Source organism: Oreochromis aureus, linkage group 3 (assembly GCF_013358895.1).
Source record: "Oreochromis aureus strain Israel breed Guangdong linkage group 3, ZZ_aureus, whole genome shotgun sequence".
Taxonomy (NCBI): Eukaryota; Metazoa; Chordata; class Actinopteri; order Cichliformes; family Cichlidae; genus Oreochromis; species Oreochromis aureus.
The window spans coordinates 37,991,602-38,012,815 of NC_052944.1; the positions used below are offsets into that span (position 1 = coordinate 37,991,602).

Below are 21,214 nucleotides of genomic sequence, written 5' to 3' on the forward strand. Positions count from 1 at the left end.
AACTAGTCAGTGATGACACCGTGAATAAAAAGACACGAAATACATGCAAGTCGTAAACGACTTTACAGCATCCTGACTAATATGGTTTGGAAGAATTGCTCTGGATGAGATTCCTGCATGTTTGGACTTGACAGACATTCTATAACAGATTTGATTTCCACTGCAGCCCGTAGAATTTATTGGTAAGGCATGGGACAAACACAAAAAGAACCTGAAGACTATGGCAGCAGTGGGATTGGAACCCACGCCCCCGAAGAGACTGGAGCCTTAATCCAGCACCTTAGACCGCTCGGTCATGCTACCATTGCGAGTAAGAGGCTCATTGCAAAAATCTAGACAGTAAAAGTTGAAAAAGTGCAACACAAACTAGAACCCCAGAACATTCAGTAATGCTCTTACTGTTGTAGAAAAACATGTTTAATACTTTTTGGATACAAAATTATCTGCCTATTCTGGTTAAAATCTTATTGCAGCAATGGGATTTCAACCCACATGTATGAGGAGCCTGGAGTCTTAACCCAGATCCGTAGACCACACAACCTAACACCTTACAATGCGGTGGACTTGAAGCACACTTGAGTGGCATGCGGGGAAGTCCACTAACCAGTCAGTGATGAGACTGTTAATAAAAAGGCATGAAACATCTGCACGTTATAAATGACTTTTGCAGAAGAATTTCTTTTATTTATGTATAATTACATTATTTTATTGTATAATACCTTGGTGCCGCTGGAGTTTAGCATGTCTCTCACACTCATACTGGTAACAGATGGTATGTCAGGAAGTTGGAGGAAGCATTCACACACAAAGGACCCAGAGTGGGGGGAGTCTTTGTCTCTTTCTCCACTGTAAGAGGTAGCAAGGAGTGTGAAACTTTCTTTGGGGTGGGGGACCAAAGGTGTGAAAACAGCTGTACTGCCTTTTGTTCCTGTAAGAGGTATTTAACTGAAGGCCATGCTAGGCTCAGTTAGGGATTCTGCCCATTGTTTGCCCCGCAATGATGCATTCCCTCACCAAGCTTGGTGTCTGTTCTTGTTTTTATTAAAGAATGCTAGCTACCGATCACCGCTTGTCTGCAGGCTTTATTGAATGGACAACTTCCACAACACTTAACAGCACCCTGACTAATGTGGTTTGGAAGAATTGCCCTTGATGACATTCCTGCATGTTTGGACTTGACAGACATTCTATAACAGATTTGATTTTCACTGCAGCCCTTACAATTTATTGGTAAGGCATGGAGCCAAAACGAAAAGAACGTTACCGTTAGAAGACTATGGCAGCGGTGGGATTCGAACCCACGCCCCCGAAGAGACTGGAGCCTTAATCCAGCACCTTAGACCGCTCGGTCATGCTACCATTGCGAGTAAGAACCTCAACGCAAAAATCTAGACAGTAAAAATTGAAAAAGTGCAACACAAACTCGATGCCCAGAATATTCAGTAATGCTCTTACTGTTGTAGAAGAACATGTTTAATACTTGCCTGAATGTTTTTGGATACAATAGCATCTGCCTGCCCTGGTTAAAATCTTATTGCAGCAATAGGGTTTCAACCCACATGTATGAGGAGCCTGGAGTCTTAACCCAGATCCGTAGACCACACAACCACACTACCGATACAGCAGCGAAATATTAGAGCTTGAAAATGTGCAATACAAAGTGGAACAAGTCTCCCCAACTTTATAAACAGTACATGTACATAATACCCCAAACTGTTCATCAACCCTGATTAACAATGGGCTCTTGGCTCAGTTTCATCATTGTCGATATGCAACTTGTCATAACCACTGATCAACAGGCAGGATTACCATTCACAGAGAGTCAAGGAATGAGAGTCAAGCATTGTAAGATGGTGAAAGATGTACCCTTAATTCCCCCTCCCTTGGTTTAAAGATGGTCATTTGCTTTCCACATAGACAGCCACCTTGACTCCCCTGCTTGTCCAGGATGTGTACATCTTCATCATTGAAAGTTACTGGACTGTAGAGTCCTGATCTGAACAGTTAGCTGTTTTATATCATGTGCTTAGCCAGAGGTTTGTTGCTTTGCCTGATGGTTGACTTCAGCCAGGATTAACACAAAGAACACATTGGCTTGGGGCCACATTAAAGACATGTTCCCATACTGGGAGTTGAACCCGGGCCGCCTGGGTGAAAACCAGGAATCCTAACCGCTAGACCATATGGAACTGGATAAGCAGTGCGCCACTGTCACTGCCGTGCTCCTGGGTGAGAACCAGGAATCCAAACCGCTAGACCATATGGGACTGGTTAAGTAGTGCGCCACTGTCACTGCTGTGCTCCTGGGTGAGAACCAGGAATTCTAATCGCTAGACTATATGGGAGTGCTCCACTGTCGTGAAATCAAGGACAGTCTTGTCACTCTGCAGCCATGGTGAGACCAACATAGCAGCACCTTAATCAATTCTCCAGCAGTTGCAGGTTCTGGTCAAAAGCACTTTACAAGGGAGTGGACTGGACTTGAAGCACACTTGAGTGGCATGCGGGGAAGTCCACTAACTAGTCAGTGATGACACCGTGAATAAAAAGGCACGAAATACATTGTGAAGAATAGAAATATTTTACTGCTATTATTTGCTGCTGTTAGTATGATCATCATTACCATTTCATCATTAATAGTGATATTGCATTCAGATGTTCAAATATATTGGTATTATATTAGTCTTTATTACAAGTCCAGAAGAACCACTTTAAATTGTTGAATTGAATCTATAATTTTAAAGGCTTTTGAATGTTTTTATATTCTTATACTGGAGTCTTCAGTGGGTGAAGCACTCAAAGAGCAGGGACAGGAAACACGTCTGCAAGGCATGCTTTTGCAGAAGTGAAACTGAAAGCAGACTCTGAGGGCACGTACTGTGAGTAGATTATGAAACTATATTAAGCTTTTAGTAGAGGCTCTTGATTAAAACATTTACTCAACAGATTACATATATAGTTCCAGTTAGGTTATTACATGTAAGGATGAGCCTCTGTTCTGGTGAAGGGTCAGAAGTGCAGAGGGTGAGATGAGAGAGAGAGGGCATTTAAGGGCAAGACACACATACAGACACATGTAGTGAGAGAGGTCATGACACGTACGCAGTACACAGCACGCACGCGCCCCCGCACGTGCACGCACACACATATTAGGTAGACTCATTTAGGTAAGAGTTTATAACTGCAAAGTTTGGGTGCGTACGTGGTAGTCTGTTCCAGGAAGTACACCAGATGTCCCAGAGATGAGCGACAGCGAGGATGGAGACAGGAAGCATCTGCCTTCGACGCGAAGATGATGTTCTTTTAAACTATGTTAAAAGTCATTGTGGTTTTGAAGTGACGTATGCTGTATAAATCTGCCTAACAACAGAAGAAGGGGTGGTACAATTCTCACCTCTATAAAGCCTTTGTCTAATTATTGTAAGTTTAGTTCGACGCTGAAATCTGCACAGCGTTCGGGCTCCGCATATGTGTATTCATTAAAATGCCGTCTAAATTGCACACGCCCGGATCTGTGGTTATTTTGGATTCCTCCTCAATATTTGGACCTTAACCCTCTGGGGTCCAGGGTATAATTGGCCGTTTTTGACTACTTTTGATTTTACCTCTATATTTCACCTTTAAAATATGTTTTTCTTGCCTTGTTTGGTATCATTATTTTCAGCACAACCTCAAATATCTGAAATTTGAGTTATTTTTTCATTTTGGTATACTATATTAGCACAGTTGATCTAAATTCAGACAAAAAATTCAAAATCCGAGTAGAAAAAAGTTATATTTTTTACTGTAAAACCCACAAATATGTTTAACGAATCATTTTCATAACTTGAAATGCAAATAGAAATTGTACATTTCTAAAAATTATGCACAAGTTTTGCAAACAACAAAGTTATATGGTACTATTTACCTAAAAATGCAGCCAAGGCCTCAGGCGTTTTTTATATAACCATTTAAATCTATTTACAGAACAATCAGGTGTGCTGCATCAAATAAGAAGGCACACAAATTATTTGTGCCAGTCCAAAAAATGTAGTTTGTGTTCAGTATAAGACAGAGGAGAACACCACAGGCCTAAACCCTGCAGGTCTGACTGCAGGAGGTGCATCAGTCCAGTTTTCCATGTGGGAACAGCGTTTACACTGGAATCTGCCTGTGAGCTTTTTTAGAGCAAATATGAAATTCAGCAGTCTAACTGACACACAATACAAAACAATAACTACACAACAAACTAACTATAGTCTCCAAACACGCTAAACGTCACTAATGTCTCACATATGAAAACTTGCTCTCTCTCTTTCTTTCGCTCGCCCACTTTCCGTCGCGGGTGTCACTCCTAAAAACTTCCCCTTCTCCCTAAACAACCAAATGTCACATGTTGCCATATCATCTTTTTGATTGGCTGACATGGTAAACTTTAACACCAATAGGGAAGGGGTGTTTTTTCTTTTTCTTTTTTCACTCGCAAGCAGAGAGTGTTTGCTAGCGCTGTCTGCAGAAAACGCTGTTTTTACCGTTCTTCCCGCTGTAAACACCACTGTTTTGTTCAGAAAAAAACATCGCGTGTATTTTTTATCATAACTCTGGTTTTGCGTGGCCTATCGACACAATTCAAAAACTGGTATATAGTTTGAAGTCCGCACTTTCGACCCAAGTTGAAATGGAGACTCTGAGTCGCTGCATCTTGTAGCTGTGTCGTCTTAAATTGGTCATGTGATTTTGACGCGCCGGCGCGTCCGGCGACCCCAGAGGGTTAACAACATGCAAGTCGTAAACGACTTTACAGCACCCTGACTAATATGGATTGGAAGAATTGCTCTGGATGAGATTCCTGCATGTTTGGACTTGACAGACATTCTATAACAGATTTGATTTCCACTGCAGCCCTTACAATTTATTGGTAGGGGATGGAGCCAAAACGAAAAGAACGTTGCCGTTAGAACACTATGGCAGCAGTGGGATTCGAACCCACGCCTCCGAAGAGACTGGAGCCTTAATCCAGCACCTTAGACCGCTCGGTCATGCTACCATTGCGATTAAGAAGCTCATTGCAAAAATCTAGACAGTAAAAATTGAAAAAGTGCAACACAGAATAGAACCCCAGAACATTCAGTAATACTCTTACTGTTGTAGAAGACTGTCCTTGATTTCACGACAGTGGAGCACTCCCATATAGTCTAGCGATTAGAATTCCTGGTTCTCACCCAGGAGCACGGCAGTGACAGTGGCGCACTACTTAACCAGTCCCATATGGTCTAGCGGTTAGGATTCCTGGTTCTCACCCAGGAGCACGGCAGTGACAGTGGCGCACTACTTATCCAGTCCCATATGGTCTAGCGGTTAGGATTCCTGGTTTTCACCCAGGCGGCCCGGGTTCAACTCCCGGTATGAGAACATGTCTTTAATGTGGCCCCAAGCCAATGTGTTCTTTCCCAGTCAACACACATATGTGGGGCCCAAATAGGGAGCAGCAGGGCTAATATTTGGGGCCCACTTGGGAAACCCAACTGGGGCCCAGCTAATTTTGTCCTCAGTTTCCATGGTGGCCCCAAATGTGTTTGCCCACATAGGTTAATGACGGGCCCTGGATGGGCCCCAAATCAGGCCCAGCCAAAAAACAAGTGTGGGACCCAGATGGGTAGGAGTGGGTCTGATAGTTGGGGCCCATTTGGGTTACCCACCTGGGACCCAGCTACTTTTGTCCGCAGTTTTCATTCAATTCAATTCAATTCAATTTTATTTATATAGCGCCAAATCACAACAAAAGTCGCCTCAAGGCGCTTTATATTGTACAGTAGATAGCACAATAATAAATACAGAGAAAAACCCAACAATCATATGACCCCTATGAGCAAGCACTTTGGCGACAGTGGGAAGGAAAAACTCCCTTTAACAGGAAGAAACCTCCGGCAGAACCAGGCTCAGGGAGGCGGCCATCTGCTGCGACCGGTTGGGGTGAAAGAAGGAAAACAGGATGAAAGACATGCTGTGGAAGAGAGACAGAGATTAATAACAGATATGATTCGATGCAGAGAGGTCTATTAGCACATAGTGAGTGAGAAAGGTGACTGGAAGGAAAAACTCAATGCATCATGGGAATCCCCGGCAGCCTCACGTCTATTGCAGCATAACTAGGGAGGATTCAGGGTCACCTGGTCCAGCCCTAACTATATGCTTTAGCAAAAGGAAAGTTTTAAGCCTAATCTTGAAAGTAGAGATAGTGTCTGTCTCCCGAATCCAAACTGGAAGTTGGTTCCACAGAAGAGGGGCCTGAAAACTGAAGGCTCTCCCTCCCATTCTACTTTTAAATACTCTAGGAACAACAAGTAGGCCTGCAGTGCAAGAGCGAAGTGCTCTAATAGGGTGGCCCCAAGTGTGTTTGCCCAGATGGGTTAATGACGGGCCCTGGATGGGCCCCAAATCAGGCCCAGCCAAAAAACAAGTGTGGGACCCAGATGGGTAGGAGTGGGTCTGATAGTTGGGGCCCATTTGGGTTACCCACCTGGGACCCAGCTACTTTTGTCCGCAGTTTCCATGGTGGCCCCAAGTGTGCTTGCCCAGATGGGATTTTGGATAATACAGTAAGCTAAAATTTAAATCACCTGTACAACAAAGTCAGTTATTCTTTTTTATTTTACAATACTGATTAATATACTATACAAATAATTTTTTTGTTTAGAGAACAAGTTGACAAAAAAGGTCCCTAGTATACACAAAACAATAGCAAATCAATGTTATACAGTTTAAAAGAAAACAAAATGCACTGAAACACAGCTTCTCACTCATTTACTGATCCATTGGTCTTGGAAAAAAAGTGCATTTTTTCACAAATAACATCAGATTTGAAATACTACTGGAGTTGTTTTGAAGGTGGGGCTGATCAGGTTGTTTGACCTCCTACGTCTTCAAGTATGCTGCAAACCAGAGAGAACATGTACAAACATGCTGGTATTGGTGGCTTGTACAAGTTGTCTTGGAACTGCTTGTGAAGGAGTTGAGGGTGGTGGTAGCCGAACAAATGGATGAGTGATGTTCTGGTGGGGAGTTTCACTTGAATGTCTATTCTCCATTGCTGATGGTGATGAGTTCTCTGGCTGTTCCGCAGCGTTGTCCCAATCCTCATCTGAGCTTGACTGGATCACTGGCCTTAAAATGAATTTTAAAAAAATATTAAAAAACGCCACAAACAATTTAGTTGGTTAGTCCTACAAACTAAAAAAAAATAATTAATGTATAGTCCGGCATCAAAAGGAGTCTAAAACTGATTTTTAAAAGTCAAAAAGTTACAAAGTGCTATTTTAAGATCATATCTAAATCTGGTGAGCAGCAATGGGCTACTAATGATGCTGTCTGTTTGTTTTTGTTTTTCTTATAATCACCACAATAAATTGTTGCTTTTAAGGCGTTTTTAAGAAACATAATTACCTCCTTTTCCGCTTCCCTTTTCCCAATCTGCTTCCAGAATCCGACTCAGTCTGCAGATCAGAGGTTGCTTCAGACCTCCGCAGTTTCACCCTGGCATTTTCGTATTTTTCTGTAAATTTTTGACATACATCAACAAAATGTTGTTAGTGAAATTACAGGGAAATCTTTTGTTCTGTCTTTAATGACAGAATATTTGGTAGCAATAAACAAAATGCTTCTTACCAGCTTTCCCCAAGATGCGAACTCTGTACTGTGACCAGTTTGCATCTGGAGTAACTCCATCCTTTACAGCCTTATTGATATTGACTCTCCCTGGTGGCCAGAAACAAGAATCTTCCGCTGGTCCTGTAAACCACTTGCAAGGAATTATGGATACACCTCCACCATCCAGAAAATCAACAACTGCAAATGGTAGCATGCTGGGGAGAAAGCAAAAAGAAGCCAACTAGTACAGCAGTGGCAATGCCACATATCCAGACTTCAGTGGCAAAAGCACAATTTTCTGTTTTAATTCATCAAGTAATACAAGATGCATTTGTTTAGACAGATTTGAAACAAAGTAAATTCCAAGGCATGTTGAGTCCAATGGATAGCTGAAAAAGGCATTACAGTTTTCAAAGACCTGACACAGTGCTTTGACAACTTGGCAATCCTGTAAAATGTTTGCCACAATAAGAATTTTCCCCCCTACATTGAAACAGTTATCTCCCATGGAGCAAGAAACATATGTCTGTCCATCAGTGTATTTTCTGTACTGCTTAAAAGTTCCAAGATCACTTGTTATTGGTCCAGAGTTATGAGGCTGTTTAAGAGGAGAGGGAACAGACATCCTCTCTTTTCTTTTCTTCTGAATACTTTGCATCTCATAGACGCGCTTGACAATTTGTTCCACAGGTTTATGATCATAGTAAAAGGAGTTGGCACTGTGGCCCTAACAAGACCGATCAGTTCTGCTTAAATCCGGTTGTTCAGTCTGACGTCACTGGCCGTGTCTGGGCCTAAACTCTGCTGGAGGTCCATATATCAAATGATCACTGTGGCATTACTGAGAGTTAAAACACTGTCTAAAGTCTTTCATCTTTAATAAAATGATCAGCGTTCTTCTCTACCAGGTGTAACAATTGAGTTTAACATCCAGGCATCCATGAAAACGGAATTTATGACATTTAACAGAGTTAGAAGTTAGCAGGAAGTTAGCTCGCTAGCTTCCATCTAAATACAATATCATGTCCTGACTGCAGGGGTTTAGAAACAAATTCAAACGTACAGCTCTGCTGTCACTTCCAACATAAATGAAGACAGAAAACTAAACAGCAGTGACGTTTGTAGGGTTACTGAAGTTTGGCTAGCTGGTATATAACGATGTGCTACGTGACCGCTAGCGACACAGCTATGTTAGCATAATATAAACAAGCTAACTTTTTTCCACTCGATAAAAGTTAACGTGAGTGTTCTCAGTGGTCAGGAAAAATGTAATCGCATGGCAGGATGCTGTAAACGGACCAAACTTCAACCAGGAGAACAACTGAGATAATCCATCCACAATACGAGGTTAGTTATTCATATACTGCTGCATGGGCTGTGCTGTAGTTACATCGTAAGGTTTTAAAAACTGAGCTTAAATAAATGATTAGCGGTAATAAAAGCCGAGGAGGTCAACGGTGATCACTGAATGTTTTAGGAGCTTTTGAGATTAAATAGAAGAAAATACAAAGCATTAAACATGTTAACAACACAAAAGCCATATTAAACGCAGACTACTTTAGGCCCGGAAGTAGGATTCGTCGGCGTCATCAATGAACAACCGGATAATCAGTTTCCCTCATGTACAGAGCTTGCACAACAGTAAGAGGCAGATTCTAGAGTCAGTACACTATTTCTGATTAAGTTCTCACTAAAACAACTACACATATAAAGTTGCATACTAAAGTGTGTATTAAAAAAAAAACCCAAACAAATCAAGATCACCTATGTTTTATTTGCTTTTTCTGGAAAAATGAGAACAATGGCAAGAAAAATGATGATATCTTCTACAGAAATAGAGTGCTCACTGATCTGCCTCTCTGACTGCTGTGCATGCTACTGACACAGGGGCAAAAGCTGGGGACTAGTTGCTCATGGCCATGGCCTACCCTCCTCACTTAGCCGTGAGGAATGAAGCTAATAAAGACAACACCAAAGCAATTTTGGTTGCTCTGATAGTGAAAATACCCTCCCATATTCCTCTTAAAAAATTAGAACTTCGTTAAATTGGTCTAATACAGTCCTTTATTAATACTAATCATAGAGAGAAACCAAGATAATGTTTAAGTACAACTTGATGTTAAGTATACGCAGTAATTAATTTTGGTGCTAGTTAAGCAGTATACAGGACACCAGACGATGCTTTCAAACTGTGAAAATTGGCTAAATCCAACATTACGTAAAAATTTCAACTGCCTTGCTTGAGTGCTAGCAAAAAGTTCGCCAGCAGTTGTGCCATACTTTACTTTGCAGCATCATAACTTTGTAAACATTTCATTTATACTTAGGGATTCAAATTATGTCCAAAAGTTCTTACCTTTATTGCAGAAAATAAGTCCGTAGCTCAAAGATGCACTTAATCCAAAAATTGCCAGCTTAACGGTCAGCTTTGTCCAAAGGCGCGAAATGAAGAATGTTCCCGAATGGAGGGGGTGGGGACGGGTTTGAGAAAACCTCGTGATATTTCATGAAATAACGCGAGATTTCGAAAATCACTCCTACATGGAGTGAAATTTTTTTCCCACTCAAATGTAAAACCATTTATTTTATTTTATTAAGCGTCTTACAATTTGAAGTCACATCTGTTCTTTGTGTTTCACTTATATTAATATATTTTACATGTATATTTTGTTATTAATTAAATATACATATGCTGCCTCTGGCATAATTTGTTATCAGTTATTTCATCTTAATTCATGTTTATACTTACACATGACTAATAATTATACTTAACTAAGGTCGTTAAACTCAGTTGCTTGTTCATGCAACTTCCCATATATTACCCATATGGTGCCCATAGAACATACCCCATCTGGGCTGGCTCAGGTGGGTCCTACATGGCTAGGTGGGTCCCAGATTGGATGCCCATTGTAAGCCCATCCCCACTTGGAACCCCCATAGCCCATGTGGGGCCCACATACTGGTGTTTACTGGGTCTTGTCACTCTGCAGCCATGGTGAGACCAACATAGCAGCACCTTAATCAATTCTCCAGCGGTTGCAGGTTCTGGTCAAAAGCACTTTACAAGGGAGTGGACTGGACTTGAAACACACTTGAGTGGCATGCGGGGAAGTCCACTAACTAGTCAGTGATGACACCGTGAATAAAAAGACACGAAATACATGCAAGTCGTAAACGACTTTACAGCACCCTGACTAATATGGTTTGGAAGAATTGCTCTGGATGAGATTCCTGCATGTTTGGACTTGACAGACATTCTATAACAGATTTGATTTCCACTGCAGCCCTTACAATTTATTGGTAGGGGATGGAGCCAAAACGAAAAGAACGTTGCCGTTAGAACACTATGGCAGCAGTGGGATTCGAACCCACGCCTCCGAAGAGACTGGAGCCTTAATCCAGCACCTTAGACCGCTCGGTCATGCTACCATTGCGAGTAAGAACCTCAACGCAAAAATCTAGACAGTAAAAATTGAAAGAGTGCAACACAAACTCAATGCCCTGAACATTCAGTAATGCTCTTACTGTTGTAGAAGAACATGTTTAATACTTGCCTGAATGTTTTTGGATACAATAGCATCTGCCTGCCCTGGTTAAAATCTTATTGCAGCAATAGGGTTTCAACCCACATGTATGAGGAGCCTGGAGTCTTAACCCAGATCCGTAGACCACACAACCTAACACCTTACAATGCGGTGGACTTGAAGCACACTTGAGTGGCATGCGGGGAAGTCCACTAACCAGTCAGTGATGAGACTGTTAATAAAAAGACATGAAACATCTGCACGTTATAAATGACTTTTGCAGAAGAATTTCTTTTATTTATGTATAATCACATTATTTTATTGTATAATACCTTGGTGCCGCTGGAGTTTAGCATGTCTCTCACACTCATACTGGTAACAGATGGTATGTCAGGAAGTTGGAGGAAGCATTCACACACAAAGGACCCAGAGTGGGGGGGGAGTCTTTTGTCTCTTTCTCCACTGTAAGAGGTAGCAAGGGAGTGTGAAACTTTCTTTGGGTGTGGGGGGGACCAAAGGTGTGAAAACAGCTGTGTACTGCCTTTTGTTCCTGTAAGAGGTATTTAACTGAAGGCCATGCTAGGCTCAGTTAGGGACTCTGCCCATTGTTTGCCCCGCAATGATGCATTCCCTCACCAAGCTTGGTGTCTGTTCTTGTTTTTATTAAAGAATGCTAGCTACCGATCACCGCTTGTCTGCAGGCTTTATTGAATGGACAACTTCCACAACACTTAACAGCACCCTGACTAATGTGGTTTGGAAGAATTGCTCTTGATGACATTCCTGCATGTTTGCACTTGACAGACATTCTGTAACAGATTTGATTTCCACTGCAGCCCGTGGAATTTATTGGTAAGGCATGGGACAAACACAAAAAGAACCTGAAGACTATGGCAGCAGTGGGATTCGAACCCACGCCCCCGAAGAGACTGGAGCCTTAATCCAGCACCTTAGACCGCTCAGTCATGCTACCATTGCGAGTAAGAACCTCAACACAAAAATCTAGACAGTAAAAATTGAAAAAGTGCAACACAAAATAGAACCCCAGAACATTCAGTAATGCTCTTACTGTTGTAGAAGAACATGTTTAATACTTGCCTGAATGTTTTTGGATACAATAGCATCTGCCTGCCCTGGTTAAAATCTTATTGCAGCAATAGGGTTTCAACCCACATGTATGAGGAGCCTGGAGTCTTAACCCAGATCCGTAGACCACACAACCTAACACCTTACAATGCGGTGGACTTGAAGCACACTTGAGTGGCATGCGGGGAAGTCCACTAACCAGTCAGTGATGAGACTGTTAATAAAAAGACATGAAACATCTGCACGTTATAAATGACTTTTGCAGAAGAATTTCTTTTATTTATGTATAATCACATTATTTTATTGTATAATACCTTGGAGTTTGTCCATTGGAGTTTAGCATGTCTCTCACACTCATACTGGTAACAGATGGTATGTCAGGAAGTTGGAGGGAAGCATTCACACACAAAGGACCCAGAGTGGGGGGGGGGAGTCTTTTGTCTCTTTCTCCACTGTAAGAGGTAGCAAGGAGTGTGAAACTTTCTTTGGGGTGGGGGGACCAAAGGTGTGAAAACAGCTGTGTACTGCCTTTTGTTCCTGTAAGAGGTATTTAACTGAAGGCCATGCTAGGCTCAGTTAGGGACTCTGCCCATTGTTTGCCCCGCAATGATGCATTCCCTCACCAAGCTTGGTGTCTGTTCTTGTTTTTATTAAAGAATGCTAGCTACCGATCACCGCTTGTCTGCAGGCTTTATTGAATGGACAACTTCCACAACACTTAACAGCACCCTGACTAATGTGGTTTGGAAGAATTGCCCTTGATGACATTCCTGCATGTTTGCACTTGACAGACATTCTGTAATAGATTTGATTTCCACTGCAGCCCGTAGAATTTATTGGTAAGGCATGGGACAAACACAAAACGAACCTGAAGACTATGGCAGCAGTGGGATTCGGACCCACGCCCCCGAAGACACTGGAGCCTAAATCCAGCACCTTAGACCGCTCGGTCATGCTACCATTGCGAGTAAGAAGCTCATTGCAAAAATCTAGACAGTAAAAATTGAAAAAGTGCAACACAAAATAGAACCCCAGAACATTCAGTAATGCTCTTACTGTTGTAGAAAAACATGTTTAATACTTTTTGGATACAAAATTATCTGCCTATTCTGGTTAAAATCTTATTGCAGCAATGGGATTTCAACCCACACGTGTGAGGAGACTGGACTCTTCACCCAGATCCGTGAGCGACACAACCACACTACCGATACAGCAGCGAAATATTAGAGCTTGAAAATGTGCAATACAAAGTGGAACAAGTCTCCCCAACTTTATAAACAGTACATGTACATAATACCCCAAACTGTTCATCAACCCTGATTAACAATGGGCTCTTGGCTCAGTTTCATCATTGTCGATATGCAACTTGTCATAACCACTGATCAACAGGCAGGATTACCATTCACAGAGAGTCAAGGAATGGCTGCAATGACAGCATTGTAAGATGTACCCTTAATTCCCCCTCCCTTGGTTTAAAGATGGTCATTTGCTTTCCACATAGACAGCCACCTTGACTCCCCTGCTTGTCCAGGATGTGTACATCTTCATCATTGAAAGTTACTGGACTGTAGAGTCCTGGGCCCTGTTTCAGAAAGCCGGTTTAGAAAACTCAGAGTTAAAAATGATACTCAGGGTTGAGTAACCCCGAACTGTCCAACTCGGAATATTCGGTTTCAGAAAGGCTGATAACAATTAGTTCAATCAACGCGGAGTTGCTTTAACCCCAAGTTAAGCACGCGCATAAAGCCCTGATTAGTGGAGCACAGATTAAGCGAGGCACCATGGAGACGGAGGGAAAGAAGGTGCGGTCAATGTATTTTACAGCGCTTGAGGCCGAAATTCTGATGGCAGCATATGCCGATAACATGCAAATTTTGCGAAAAAAAGTAACACAGCCTCAGCTGCAAAAGAAAGGGAGCATGCATGGCAAAACATAGCCGACAGAGTCAATGCGTGAGTGTTAATTTAAAAATTGATCTAGGGATTTCCACCCATTTAACATGTTATTTTATTATATTTCATTTTATTTTTTATTTTATACATTTTATTTTGTGATGTGATGTGAGCGCATGTGCAACCCAACAGGCCCCAAACGTTCCTGGCAGCAAGTAAAAATGAAATATAAAAAATGTAGAGGAAGAGGGTCCAGCCACTTCTCCAACAAACCTTTCCTCAGTAAGATGTTCAGCACTGATTTACAACCAACCTAAGTAGGCATGTACTATGAATGTCAATGCTATTTTCTGTGTTTCAATAGCTCCCTGTAAAGCAGCTGTACAAGACCTATTTGATCAAGAAAATAAAAAAATGCTTTGTGGAAATGGAACTCTTCAAGCAGCAGAATGGAATGTGAGTGCCATCTATACAGCCAATCACGCCTGGGAACCCTGAAAATAAATGTAAAATCTAAGTAGTAGTTCAAGTATCACCACATCATGAATTAAGTTTTGTTCATCCTGATACCTGCAATTTTGTGGAATCCCTCTTTGATAAATCTTGTGGGTCTATGACCGGGGAACACCACAAACGAGTACAGGAGACGTTTCAGTGCAACTGTAACATTCCTGACTGCCCGACAGACGGTAGCCTTGGAAACGTGCTCAGCGTCACCAATATTATACAGAAAGCTCCCGTTTGCAAAAAAAAACGAAGTGCAATACAAATAATATGTAGAGAACTGAGGGAATGTCCGCGATGTGTCACATGAGCAATATAAGGCCTGAGGATGTTATTCAAATAAATTATAGATTGTGCTGAAAAACGGTAACGTTCACACAGAAAATCATCAGGACATGATAAAATGTCCAAACGCGCTCTAATCACTCTCTCCCGGCGGAGAGCTCTGCGGAGAATTTGGGCTTCAACATCTACTGGCTCTTCAAGGAAGGGGCACCATGTCTGACACTTCCTACAGTCAGGTTTCCGACAAAGAGGCGGAGACAGTCAGGGTTAGTTGAAGTAAACCTGCTAGGGGGCAGGTTAGCTTCACGGAGTGTGTCGTCATAGTAACTCACTCAGAATTAATCTAAACTCGCTTTGTGAAACCAAAAACCCAGAGTTTTCGTTAACTCAGGGTATACTTACTCAGAGTTTGCACTAAACCGGCTTTCTGAAACAGGGCCCTGATCTGAACAGTTGGCTGTTTTATACCATGTGCTTAGCCAGAGGTTTGTTGCTTTGCCTGATGGTTGACTTCAGCCAGGATAAACACAAAGAACACATTGGCTTGGGGCCACATTAAAGACATGTTCCCATACCGGGAGTTGAACCCAGGCCGCCTGGGTGAAAACCAGGAATCCTAATCGCTAGACCATATGGGACTGGATAAGTAGTGCGCCACTGTCACTGCCGTGCTCCTGGGTGAGAACCAGGAATTCTAATCGCTAGACTATATGGGAGTGCTCCACTGTCATGAAATCAAGGACAGTCTTGTCACTCTGCAGCCTTGGTGAGACCAACATAGCAGCACCTTAATCAGTTCTCCAGCGGTTGCAGGTTCTGGTCAAAAGCACTTTACAAGGGAGTGGACTGGACTTGAAGCACACTTGAGTGGCATGCGGTGAAGTCCACTAACTAGTCAGTGATGACACCGTGAATAAAAAGACACGAAATACATGCAAGTCGTAAACGACTTTACAGCACCCTGACTAATATGGTTTGGAAGAATTGCTCTGGATGAGATTCCTGCATGTTTGGACTTGAGAGACATTCTATAACAGATTTGATTTTCACTGCAGCCCTTACAATTTATTGGTAGGGGATGGAGCCAAAACGAAAAGAACGTTACCGTTAGAACACTATGGCAGCAGTGGGATTCGAACCCACGCCTCCGAAGAGACTGGAACCTTAATCCAGCACCTTAGACCGCTCAGTCATGCTACCATTGCGAGTAAGAAACTCAACGCAAAAATCTAGACAGTAAAAATTGAAAAAGTGCAACACAAACTCGATGCCCAGAATATTCAGTAATGCTCTTACTGTTGTAGAAGAACATGTTTAATACTTGCCTGAATGTTTTTGGATACAATAGCATCTGCCTGCCCTGGTTAAAATCTTATTGCAGCAATAGGGTTTCAACCCACATGTATGAGGAGCCTGGAGTCTGAACCCAGATCCGTAGACCACACAACCTAACACCTTACAATGCGGTGGACTTGAAGCACACTTGAGTGGCATGCGGGAAGTCCACTAACCAGTCAGTGATGAGACTGTTAATAAAAGACATGAAACATCTGCACGTTATAAATGACTTTTGCAGAAGAATTTCTTTTATTTATGTATAATCACATTATTTTATTGTATAATACCTTGGTGCCGCTGGAGTTTAGCATGTCTCTCACACTCATACTGGTAACAGATGGTATGTCAGGAAGTTGGAGGAAGCATTCACACACAAAGGACCCAGAGTGGGGGAGTCTTTGTCTCTTTCTCCACTGTAAGAGGTAGCAAGGAGTGTGAAACTTTCTTTGGGGTGGGGGACCAAAGGTGTGAAAACAGCTGTGTACTGCCTTTTGTTCCTGTAAGAGGTATTTAACTGAAGGCCATGCTAGGCTCAGTTAGGGACTCTGCCCATTGTTTGCCCATAATGATGCATTCCCTCACCAAGCTTGGTGTCTGTTCTTGTTTTTATTAAAGAATGCTAGCTACCGATCACCGCTTGTCTGCAGGCTTTATTGAATGGACAACTTCCACAACACTTAACAGCACCCTGACTAACGTGGTTTGGAAGAATTGCTCTTGATGACATTCCTGCATGTTTGCACTTGACAGACATTCTGTAACAGATTTGATTTCCACTGCAGCCCGTAGAATTTATTGGTAAGGCATGGGACAAACACAAAAAGAACCTGAAGACTATGGCAGCAGTGGGATTCGGACCCACGCCCCCGAAGAGACTGGAGCCTAAATCCAGCACCTTAGACCGCTCGGTCATGCTACCATTGCGAGTAAGAAGCTCATTGCAAAAATCTAGACAGTAAAAATTGAAAAAGTGCAACACAAACTCGATGCCCAGAACATTCAGTAATGCTCTTACTGTTGTAGAAAAACATGTTTAATACTTTTTGGATACAACGACATCTGCCTATTCTGGTTAAAATCTTATTGCAGCAATGGGATTTCAACCCACATGTGTGAGGAGACTGGACTCTTCACCCAGATCCGTAGACGACACAACCACACTACCGATACAGCAGCGAAATATTAGAGCTTGAAAATGTGCAATACAAAGTGGAACAAGTCTCCCCAACTTTGTAAACAGTACATGTACATAATAACCCAAACTGTTCATCAACCCTGATTAACAATGGGCTCTTGGCTCAGTTTCATCATTGTCAATATGCAACTTGTCATAACCACTGATCAACAGGCAGGATTACCATTCACAGAGAGTCAAGGAATGGCTGCAATGACAGCATTGTAAGATGGTGAAAGATGTACCCTTAATTCCCCCTCCCTTGGTTTAAAGATGGTCATTTGCTTTCCACATAGACAGCCACCTTGACTACCCCGCTTGTCCAGGATGTGTACATCTTCATCATTGAAAGTTACTGGACTGTAGAGTCCTGGGCCCTGTTTCAGAAAGCCGGTTTAGTGCAAACTCTGAGTAAGTATACCCTGAGTTAACGAAAACTCTGGGTTTTCGGTTTCACAAAGCGAGTTTAGATTAATTCTGAGTGAGTTACTATGACGACACACTCCGTGAAGCTAACCTGCCCCCTAGCAGGTTTACTTCAACTAACCCTGACTGTCTCCGCCTCTTTGTCGGAAACCTGACTGTAGGAAGTGTCAGACAAGGCGTGCCCCTTCCTTGAAGAGCCAGTAGATGTTGAAGCCCAAATTCTCCGCAGAGCTCTCCGCCGGGAGAGAGTGATTAGAGCGGCGTTTGGACATTTTATCATGTCCTGATGATTTTCCGTGTGAATGTTACCGTTTTCAGCACAATCTATAATTTATTTGAATAACATCCTCAGGCCTTATATTGCTCATGTGACACATCGCGGACATTCTCTCAGTTCTCTACATATTATTTGTATTGCACTTCGTTTTTTTGCAAACGGGAGCTTTCTGTATAATATTGGTGACGCTGAGCACGTTTCCAAGGCTACCGTCTGTCGGGCAGTCAGGAATGTTACAGTTGCACTGAAACGTCTCCTGTACTCGTTTGTGGTGTTCCCCGGTCATAGATCCACAAGATTTATCAAAGAGGGATTCCACAAAATTGCAGGTATCAGGATGAACAAAACCTAATTCATGATGTGGTGATACTTGAACTACTACTTAGATTTTACATTTATTTTCAGGGTTCCCAGGCGTGATTGGCTGTATAGATGGCACTCACATTCCAATCATTGCTCCTTCAGTAAATGAAGGAGACTATGTGAACAGGAAGTCTTTCCACAGCATTAATGTACAGGTACATAGTTCCCTGTAGCATTTCAAACTAACAAATTATTTCATTATAGTAATGGATGCTAATTTGTGTTCTCTGCACTGTGAAGATCATATGTGATGCTGCCAACATTATCACAAATGTGGAAGCCAAGTGGCCAGGCTCTGTTCATGACTCACGAATTTTTCGTGAATATACACTGAGCACAAAATTTGGACATGGTGAATTGAAAATACTTTAAAATATATAAAGACCAATTGCTACAGGGACATTTGAACTGAAGTGTATCCTTCTGTCTTAGGAGAGTTCACTGGCTACTTGCTTGGTGATAGGGGGTATCCATGTTTACCCTATTTCCTTACCCCTTACCCTGACCCTGAACCGGGCCCACAGCAGCGATATAATCTGGCTCATTGCAGGACAAGAGCCAGAGTTGAAATGACTATCGGAATGCTTAAGGCCCGGTTCCAGTGCCTTCAAAGACTCAGGGTCACCCCAGAAAGGGCATGTGACATTATTGTGGCATGTGTGATTCTTCACAACATTGCCACAATTAGAGGAGAACACTGTCCTTCTGAACCAAACATCAGCAGTGATCCAAACCATGAACATCCTGACCCTCCCACGGACATACAAGATGGAAGAGCAGTCAGAGACACCATATGTCACAATCATTTCCTTTGACCCATCACCTCAACATGTTGAAAGAAGAATAAACAGATTTTTTGTTCAACTGGCTTTATTGGTCGCCTGTATTTCCTGTACACAAAGTATTAATAAGTATATTATTATGTTGTTCAAACACTGAAATAATTCGTCCATCTCTGACCATTTCACCCACCCTTAACTGATGTTCCAGCAGTAAAATCTCAATCTTGGTCTTTTGGATCTGCTGCTTGAAGTGTTCCATTTCCAAGTTGCATTTTTCTATTTTCTTGATCAAATATTTCTTATACAGCTGCTTTACAGGGAGCTATTGAAACACAGATAATAGCATTGACATTCATAGTACATGCCTACTTAGGTTGGTTGTAAATCAGTGCTGAACATCTTACTGAGGAAAGGTTTGTTGCAGAAGTGGCTGGACCCTCTTCCTCTGCATTTCCATCATCACTCTGTTAGAGAAATAGAAAGTCCATGGTTTTATTATAGTACCACATTTTATTCAATTGTTATATTTACCATTGTAAGATGTAAACCTCATAAAGTGTCTCTGTTGCTTCCTCCTCTGTAACAGCTGTCAATGTTTCTTCATTATTTTCCTGTAGTAATGAAATTAACAACATTGCTGTTCTACTGTAAACTCATATGATCTGTGGAGTATTAAGAGTACTCACAACTGCATGTTGGTCTGGCTCAACAGGAGGCTGCACCAGATGCAGTACACCATCACCATCAACTGATAGAATATGAGGTTTATACAGGTCACTTATAACTTACAAGGGACCAAATGGCAATTAACAAACATATACCAATCACCTTACACTTCATTGTCATTATGCTCTCAAAGACAACCAAGACTGAGGGAAGGCAAAATCAGTATGAAAATAACTTCACTACAAAATAATTCATTATGGTAAAGAGTTTATCAAATTAATGAGTAGCACTGCAAAGGTGACTGTGAAGAAAGGATGTATGCACATCATGTATTATTTTGAATTTACCTCTTATGTAGGCACTTGTGTCTTGCGGGGTTATTGAGTCAGAGGATGTCCCCGCAGAGATGCCTTCAGCCACAGGGCGCCCACTGTTTTGGCTGAGGGCCAACTGCTCAGCCTCTGTGAGTGGTGGTGGTGGAGGACCCCCACCTGTTTTTCGGGCCTCCGCTTTTTTTCTGTTGGCTATAACGGGTCACATTTGAGCATACAGAGTAAGCAAATATGTACTTGTAATGTGCTCAGATAATTTCAATAAGTGCTTACAGAAAGAAAATTAATGTAGCCTCTAACTGCAATTGATTTACATAGGACAAACAGACCAAGCACTATGGCTCATAATACAATTACACCTTACCTGTTTGGACTATATTTTTATATTTCATTTTTACTTGCTGCCAGGAACGTTTGGGGCCTGTTGGGTTGCACCTGCGCTCACATCACATCACAAAATAAAATGTATGAAATAAACACTAAAATTAAATATAATAAAATAACATGTTAAATGGGTGGAAATCCCTAGATCAATGTTTAAATTAACACTCACGTATTGACTCTGTCGGCTATGTTTTGCCATGCATGCTCCCTTTCTTTTGCAGCTGAGGCTGTGTTACTTTTTTCATAAAATTTGCATGTTGTCGGCATATGCTGCCATCAGAATTTCGGCCTCAAAGCGCTGTAAAATACATTGACCGCACCTTCTTTCCCTCCGTCTCCATGGTGCCTCGCTTAATCTGTGCTCCACTAATCAGGGCTTTATGTATCCTCGTCTTGTGGCGCTTAACTTGGGGTTAAAAAGCAACTCCGTGTTGATTGAACTAATTGTTATCAGCCTTTCTGAAACCGAATATTCCGAGTTGGACAGCTGAAACAGGGCCCAGGGCCCTGTTTCAGAAAGCCGGTTTAGAAAACTCAGAGTTAAAAATGATACT

At 42.0% G+C, this 21,214-nt stretch overlaps 1 long non-coding RNA gene and 11 other non-coding genes across 12 annotated transcripts; 1 reads left to right on the forward strand and 11 right to left on the reverse strand.

Annotated features, from left to right (window-relative positions):
• Positions 1–221: 221 nt before the first annotated feature.
• Positions 222–303, reverse strand: trnal-aag. The gene has a single exon. It is a non-coding gene; the product is annotated as a tRNA-Leu (tRNA).
• Positions 304–1,277: 974 nt separating this feature from the next.
• On the reverse strand, positions 1,278–1,359 carry trnal-aag. The gene has a single exon. It is a non-coding gene; the product is annotated as a tRNA-Leu (tRNA).
• Positions 1,360–2,117: 758 nt separating this feature from the next.
• On the reverse strand, positions 2,118–2,189 carry trnae-uuc. The gene has a single exon. It is a non-coding gene; the product is annotated as a tRNA-Glu (tRNA).
• Positions 2,190–4,944: 2,755 nt separating this feature from the next.
• trnal-aag lies at positions 4,945–5,026 on the reverse strand. The gene has a single exon. It is a non-coding gene; the product is annotated as a tRNA-Leu (tRNA).
• Positions 5,027–5,319: 293 nt separating this feature from the next.
• trnae-uuc lies at positions 5,320–5,391 on the forward strand. The gene has a single exon. It is a non-coding gene; the product is annotated as a tRNA-Glu (tRNA).
• A 5,582-nt stretch (positions 5,392–10,973) lies between these two features.
• trnal-aag lies at positions 10,974–11,055 on the reverse strand. The gene has a single exon. It is a non-coding gene; the product is annotated as a tRNA-Leu (tRNA).
• Positions 11,056–12,041: 986 nt separating this feature from the next.
• On the reverse strand, positions 12,042–12,123 carry trnal-aag. Its single transcript has one exon. It is a non-coding gene; the product is annotated as a tRNA-Leu (tRNA).
• Positions 12,124–13,114: 991 nt separating this feature from the next.
• Positions 13,115–13,196, reverse strand: trnal-uag. The gene has a single exon. It is a non-coding gene; the product is annotated as a tRNA-Leu (tRNA).
• A 2,288-nt stretch (positions 13,197–15,484) lies between these two features.
• Positions 15,485–15,556, reverse strand: trnae-uuc. The gene has a single exon. It is a non-coding gene; the product is annotated as a tRNA-Glu (tRNA).
• A 480-nt stretch (positions 15,557–16,036) lies between these two features.
• Positions 16,037–16,118, reverse strand: trnal-aag. Its single transcript has one exon. It is a non-coding gene; the product is annotated as a tRNA-Leu (tRNA).
• Positions 16,119–17,093: 975 nt separating this feature from the next.
• trnal-uag lies at positions 17,094–17,175 on the reverse strand. Its single transcript has one exon. It is a non-coding gene; the product is annotated as a tRNA-Leu (tRNA).
• Positions 17,176–19,700: 2,525 nt separating this feature from the next.
• Positions 19,701–20,328, reverse strand: LOC120439258. The gene is made up of 4 exons (XR_005612500.1): positions 20,292–20,328; positions 19,965–20,026; positions 19,827–19,889; positions 19,701–19,742 (listed from the first exon to the last, which is right to left on the reverse strand). It is a non-coding gene; the product is annotated as an uncharacterized LOC120439258 (long non-coding RNA).
• Between the last annotated feature and the right edge of the window lie 886 nt (positions 20,329–21,214).